This window comes from Enhydra lutris, unplaced genomic scaffold, assembly GCF_002288905.1.
Source record: "Enhydra lutris kenyoni isolate GAN:26980312 unplaced genomic scaffold, ASM228890v2 scaffoldscaffold2, whole genome shotgun sequence".
Lineage (NCBI taxonomy): Eukaryota > Metazoa > Chordata > Mammalia > Carnivora > Mustelidae > Enhydra > Enhydra lutris.
In genome coordinates, this window is record NW_019154086.1 from 61,555,443 (window position 1) to 61,563,329 (window position 7,887).

The following is a 7,887-nucleotide window of genomic DNA, read 5'->3' on the forward strand; positions in this document are numbered from 1 at the left end:
CCACTGCTCTCTAACGACATAAAAGAAACTCATGAATATAATCTAGACATTAAACACAGGGATTTTGGAGTCAGGCAACATGTAATTAAATCGCTGGACTGCATACTTCCATCACCTTTAACGTTACTTATCCTAAGTATTTTTATCTGTAAAATAAAGGCCGTTGGATATACTTCACAGCATTGTTGAAAGGATTAAGTGAGCACATAATAAACACTTAAAATGTTAACTTTACCCTGGGGCAAATAATACATTATATGTTAATAAAAATTAAAAATTAAAAAATGTTAACTTTAATTTCCTAATATGGGGTTGTATTAGTTTTCCAGGGCTTCCATAACAAAATTCCCAGATGAGGCGGCTTAAACAACTGAAATGTACTTTTGCACATTTCTGGAGGCTCATAGTTCAAGATCCGAGGTATCACCAAACTTTGTTTCTTGTTTTGCAAATAGCTGTCCTCTGACTGTTTCCTCACAGTGTCTTCCCTCTGTGCACACGTGACCCTGGGGACTCTGTGTGTCCAAACTTCCTCTCTTGTAAGTAGAGTCATCCTAGAAAATCTAGAAATTTTTCCTTCACCCCAAGTGCTCCATCATGTGCCATCCAAATCAACACTACCTTCTCTTCAAGAAATAACCATTATTTTGACTTCTTTTAGGATAAATTCTGCCTGTCTTTGAACTTCATATAAATGAAATCATACAGTGTATATTCTATTGTGTTTGGCTTATTTTATTTAACAATATATCTATAAAATACATCCAAATACTTCTACATAGCACTAGTTTCTTCTTTTGAGTTGCTATATGGGAATATAATTTGTTTGTTCATTGATCTCATCTGGATTATTTTCTGTTTGGGAGTGTTATGAATAAAGCTCTTACAAACATTCACATGTCTCTTAGTGAACGTATGCATTCATTTCTCTTGAGTGAATTTGGTTATTCAGAGTTACATTGCTTAATTTACAAACAAATGAAATTTTCTAGGTAGTTATCCTTATTTTAATTTCAGTGTACTTAGAAAACATACTCTGAATAATTTTGATCCTTTGAAATTTGGCTATATTTGCTTTGATGCCAGTGTATACACTATTTTTATGAATATTCCATGTGTACTTGAAAAGAATATGCAATTACGTAGTGCAATGTCTTTAGCTCTAACTGATGCCAATGAAGTCAAGTTGTTTAGTCCTCTGTTTTCATATTTTATACATATTTACTCATCTTTTGATCATTAAAATCTTTAGCTAATTGTGTTTTTTCTAGTTTCCTTTTTGTTTTATTAACTTCACATAGTTTGCCGCTATGGTATTAAATGCATATCAGTTTGGGCTGTTACAGATTCCTATTGAATTGACTTTTATCATTATGAAATGTCCCTATCTCTGATAATATTTTTTTCTTAAAAAATATTTTTCATATATCAATAAAGCCACACACACTGTCTTTTGGTTAACATGTTCATGGTACACTCTAAAAATACTTTGCCTTCAGAGGCCCCTGGGTAGGTCAGTCAGTTAAGCATCTGATTCTTGATTTTGCTTCAGGTCATGATCTCAGGCTTATGAGATCTATCCCTGTGACAAGCTCTTCACTGGGCATGGAACCTGCTTACGATTCTCTCTCTCCCTCTCTGTGCCCCTCCCCTCCCCTTTTCCCCTTCCCATGTGTGTACTCTCTCTCTCTAAAATAAATAAATCTTTTTAAAAAGTACTTTACCTTCAACCATTCTTTTTCCACATAAAGATTAGTTCATCTAAGTATATATGTAGTTATCTTATTAGCCAGTATGGCCATCTTTGTCTTTTAATTGGAGTGTTTACTCCAGAAGAATTATAATTACTCATATCCTTTAATTTAAGTCTGTGGTCTTGCTGTTTGTCTCCATATGTTTTTGTTTATGTGCTTGTTTTCTTCCCTTTCTTTGCATAAATAAAACTTTTCAAAATTATTCCGATTTTTCTTCCATTATCAGCTTTTAATACAATTTTTTACAATTATTTAACAAAAATAATTTAGAGATTACAATACACATCCTTTACAACTATTGAATATTTAAGATTAAATTTATCTGCCTTAAAACTGAATTCCTCAGGGCACCTAGGTGGTTCAGTTGTTAAGTGTCTACCTTTGGCTCAGGTCATGATCCCAGGGTCCTGGGATCGAGCCCTGTGTCAGGCTCCCCACTCTGCCGGGAGCCTGCTTCTCCTTCTCTCTCTGTCTGATGCTCCCTCTGCTTGTGCTCATTCTCTGTCAAATAAATAAGTAAAACCTTTAAGAAAAATACTGACTTTGTCTTTGACTTGCTTTTATAAATTCCAGGTATCAACGATTTTTTTGAACATATTAATTGCATTCATTTTAAAAATTCTTTCCTGAAAATACAAATATATTTTTAAAAGTATTTAGAGGTCAGGTGGATGACTTATTCTTTTGAAGAGTAGTTTTAGTCTTTAATAGGTCTGGCCTATTTGGGTTTTGTTCTTCCCCCTAGGATATGATCTTTCAGGGTGGGCCTCAGGGAATGCCTAAGTGTTTACCAGGCCCCTCTACTTGAACAGAATTTGAGCATCCATCTGTATCTCCCATGTAGCACTGAAATCTCTATTCAGCCCTTCAAACTCTAGGTGCTGCTATCTTCTGGGTTTTGTAAAACCTTTCTGTATGTTTGTGTAATTTAGAAGTCAATAACTTGAAGGGAAATTATACATGGATTTTTATCCTCCCTTCTTTATGGCTCCATTCTCTCTGGGATTTTTACTCCTCTGGCAGGCCTGGTGTCTTCCTTTTCAACCAGGTTAAATCAGTGCTTTTTGTCTGTGCTCTATTTCCCCTGCTTAGTTGCTCTCCAATGTTGTCACCATCACTGCTGTCCTCAATATCATCATCATCATCAACACACACACACACACACACACACACATTTCTTTTTATTGATCAGGGGCTGATTTAATATCACCTACTCTGCGATGAATAGAACAGGTACTTACTGTTGGGCTATTATCTTTAATATATGAGTGTAATTCTCTCTAGTTTAGACTTGAAGTTTAATAGTAGGTAGACTTTCTTGTTCTGGTAAAATAGTGTTAATGAGTGCGAAATTCTGATACTATGGCAATTCTCAGGGAAATTCTTAGTGCTTCTGGGAATAATATAGATAGATATGACTACGAGGATAGTGTTCAGGTGGAACATGAAATAGCTTCTCACTAATCATATATCTAGGGTTTTAAGAATGTGTACAGCCAAGAGAAAGAATGAGTAATGAACTGGAAAGAGCAGGGGGTTGGTAATTGTGTGGAAAATGCATGTCAGATAAAGTCCATAAAGTAAATTAAACATTCATAGAGTACCCATGTATTAAGTATTATACTAAACACAGTAGAACTGAAGGATATTTATTTTGGGGTATTTGGACCCAAAAGTTAATTATACTTTTGAGAAAAAAAAAGATTAAATGGAAAATTATACAAATTGAAGTGCTATGTAGTGTTTAAAATAGCAACAAGACTTCTGAAAAATGTACAAAGTAGAATGTATATATTGAACCTAAATTTATCTCCATATAAAATAAGAAAAAGAACAAATCAAGCAGTATATTTAGTTTCAATTATCACCAGAACAAAAATCTTAAATCTCTGCACCTTACAAAAACTAAATGGTGCCAAACTGCACTTTACCACATAGGGTGACAGGAGTTTTCATGCCCTAAATAAAAAGATTATGGTTCAAATGGGAGTTTTTTCATTTTTCTTTTTGTCCTGTTATCAAATTATAGGGCTAGTTGGATGCTAGTTAGCAACATTTTAGACTTGGTGGGGCACAAGAGGGTTTCAGGACATGTCATTTGAAGTAGGATTAAGACTTAATTCCATTTATCTATGGCTGTACCACAGATTTACTAAATCATAATCTCAAATTATTTTCACCAAGCTCAAAAAGTGTTTCTGACAGAACCAGGTTTACAAACCAGTGTTTGTTTTTTTTTTTCAAAGATTTTATTTATTTATTTGACAGAGAGAGAGATCACAAGTAGGCAGAGAGAGGGAAACAGGCTCCCTGCTGTGAGAGCCTGATGCGGGACTCGATCCCAGGACCCTGAGATCATGACCTGAGCTGAAGGCAGTGGCTTAACCCACTGAGCCACCCAGGCACCCTACAAACCAGTGTTTTAAACTAGCAGTTACATTTTACCACTTTTTAATTTGTGCAGTGCATTCAAAAACTAAATACAAAATACCCCTGCATGTTCAACATCAGTAAGATATTTTACAAATCAAAAAAAATGTAGTGCGTATATTCCTACCAAATGAAATAGATAATTTCAAAGATTAAAGAAAAGTTAGGAAATCTTTCTTGCTCATTATGGCTCTCATTTTTATACGAGATTCTTATGAGAAGAATTTTCATTTTTGATGCTTTAGAAAATAATATAGAATTTCTGGTCAGGCAATATAACTGCCTAAGGAACTGAAACATTTTCTTCCTAAAAGTAAAGAGAGATGCTGAACACAATAAATATTTGGAATTCATAACAGAGCTTGCAAGAAAGAAAAGAAAATCTCAAGGTGCAAAAAACAAATAGTGAACTGAAAACCAAGGTAGTAAACATGTGAACTTTAGTTGTCACTGCCCAAGGGGCTGTTATTCTGAGTCACAGAGGGGAGTCTTTCATTAAGCTCATGCAAAGAGAGTAGACAGGGCCATGGGCCCTTACAAAGTAGGAGCTAGAACTCCTACATAAAACTAGAATCTCAAAGGGCCAAATACTCAGCAAAAGGCAGATTAGAAAAGCCTGCACGTAACACAACGACTTGAAAAGAAAATTCACATGTCTCAGCCGAGACTCTAGATAGAAAACAAGTATCCCTTGAAAATTTGAAAAGCCTTTTTTAATCCCTCATATTTAGATATTGAAATGACAATACCTTTGAAATGATAGAGTATGATCTTTTTTAAAAAAGCACAAAATATATGTATTTGTTGAGGTGAAACAAAAACTAAAAACCACAAAGGTGAAAAAAGAACAATAAAAATTTTAATAAGGACCAATTAGAACATCTAGAAACAGAGACCAAACAACTGAAGATGGAGCTGACACATTCCTGGGAAATTCTTACAGGCTGTGGAAGAGAGTTTGAAAGCAAGCGCAGTAGAAAGACAGGTCCCATACAAACGCATAGGTAGACTGATAGAAAATTTTGACTTCTGCTTCAAGCAGAGAAGACAACAAGAACATGACTTAGCCTCCTAACATAAATAACCAGAAAACTAAGACTGTTTGAAAAAAACAACTGTTTTCAGACATTGGGCAACAGGCAGTTTCCACACGCATCCAGAGAGACACTAAAAAGTATGTGGCATCTTATGCAGTTCTGAAATTGGAGATCATGGTCAGGGAGATCAATGCAGATGAAATTTGTAGACAGAGTACCAGAAATGGAGAAAGACAGAAGAAAAAGTGCCTCAGATATCTGTACTGGCTTCTTTTTGAGCCTTTACTTAGGCCTGTGCCATCCACACATAGAGTACAACTCTGCAAACAGGAGTAAAGAATAACCAAGGAGCTTTAAGGAGAGCCATTGCCAGTGCTCTCAGTGGGTAAGGAGTTATTTGAGTAGAAACAGCCAGAGTGGAAAGTCCTCAGTGATTATTAAAAGTAAAAGGAAGCCCAACAGTCTTCCAACTTAGACAACAAAATCCAGACCTTCAACAAAGTAATTAGCATAATGTCCAGCATCCTTTCAAAATTACTAGAAATGGCAAGAAGCAAGAAAATGTAACTAATAGCCAGAAGAAAATTCATTCAGTGGAATCAGATACAGAAATGTCAGGGAGGATAGAACAAGTATAAAAGTATATTACAATAGCTATGGTTTTACTTATTTATGTATTTAAAGGGAAATATGGATAAAATTAGAGAAATGTTAGACATTATCTGTTTTGGGGAAGACCTTTTGAAAGGAGATATTAAAACCAGAAAACATAAGGTACAAAGTATGTGTATATATATGTGGATGGACACATACATAACTGCATTATTTTCCCTTCCCATTTTCAGAACTATATGAGGAATAAGGTTCCTGAGATGATCAAAAGATCATTTTTATTACTGTATAGTTGGTTAGGGCATATAACTTTATTCCTCAGCCATTTTGCTCTCCATCATGTGAGATACTGGCTCAAAGAGTCTGTGCCCCTATGCGGGAACTTGGGACAAAGAGAATGAAAGTTCTCAACAGAAATTCATAAATCTGATGACATATAATAATATAAACAATCACAGACAACAAAAAGATATCTTCAGTGTATGTAACTAGGGACATTTTTCCCAAATTGCCACAACATATTTTCTCTACTTGGTTTCAGATTATAACTCTTGTGCCTGTGGCAAGAAAGTAGCTAAACTTTTCTGGAGGTCCTCACCTTAACTCCCTGAGGAACAGAGTAGCCTATATTTTCTTCCCAGTTCCTTTTTCATCTCATTACTTCACAACTGTTTTCCTCAGATCAACCAGTTAGCTTCTTTGATTTCTCCAGTGAGGTAAAGAGGACAGGAGACACAGATCTTTCTGTTTGTTCTTTGGTTCTACCACAATTTCCAACCAGTATGAATAAGTAAGTATCTTTAAAAATCTGCAAAAACACCTTCTAAAATACTACCATCTTAGGGTAGTAAAATAATGTTTTATTCTTAATTCCCCTCCCCAGATTCCTTTATTTCCACCAATAGAGACCAAGAAGGACCCTCATTTCCTACAAGCTACGGTTCTCATGGGATTATATTTAATCAATGACTTCTCTCTACTGTTACAGCCATTTACCTACACGTTGGTCATTCTCCTACCCTCCTCAGTATGTTAAGTCCTACATGGATAAAATTCTCTCTCACACTATTGCTGCTGTAAATCTTAGTAACTTTAATGTTTAGGTTGATGATTCTTCCAACACTCTGACCTTCTTTGGATCAGTTATCTACCTCAGCTATTCATCCTAGGTCACATCCTAAACTTTGTCATTGCCTACGAATAAAACCTCCATAGTCTCAATTTCATTCAGAACATTCTCTGACCATCATCTCCCTGTAGTAACCTATCTCCTGATCCCTCAACCCTACCAGTACCTCTAATCTACTGATCCTACCATCTTTTCCTTCTCTCTCATACTCTTGATGGCCTTTCTCCTTCCATAGCTAAATACTAGGCCAACCATTATAATCCCTTCATTGAACTCATTGTCCATTCCTTTACCCTTCTCTTAGCATATTTTCTTGACCATGCTAAGCGCTTATTAAACTTAAACCCTGGTTAAATCAAATTCTCTGCTACTCCATGCTTATAGCATACCACTAAACATAGCAAGAGAAAAATACAAACATGCTGACTGGTCTCACTTTAAAATCATGACCACAAACCTCAAGAGGCCTTTAACACTAGCCAGAAATCCTACCACATCTACTCTGGCCATTTATTCTCACTGTTGTCTAGATAATTACTTTACATACTTCTCTTTCTCCTCAAAGATCCCATACCTCCTGCCTGAACTTTTACTCTCAGTTGATAATTTCTCTTCCACTTCAGTGAAAAAATGAGAAACGTGAACCTATCAGTAAAAACTCCCTAAGATTCCTACTACCATTTCTACCCACCTATGAGCATCTGCACTCTTAGACTCTACCTCCCCACCTGACAACCTAAGATAACTTCCTTTGCCCTATGTGAAGTCCACCCCTCTTGCCAGTGGTGAAGTATGGAGCAAGAGCACAAATGAAAGCCCATTCTGTGTGTGTGTGTCTGTGTGTGTGTGTGTGTGTGTGTGTGTGTATGAATGATATGGATACACTTATATACATTATATAGTGTGTATGTCTATCTAAAAATGG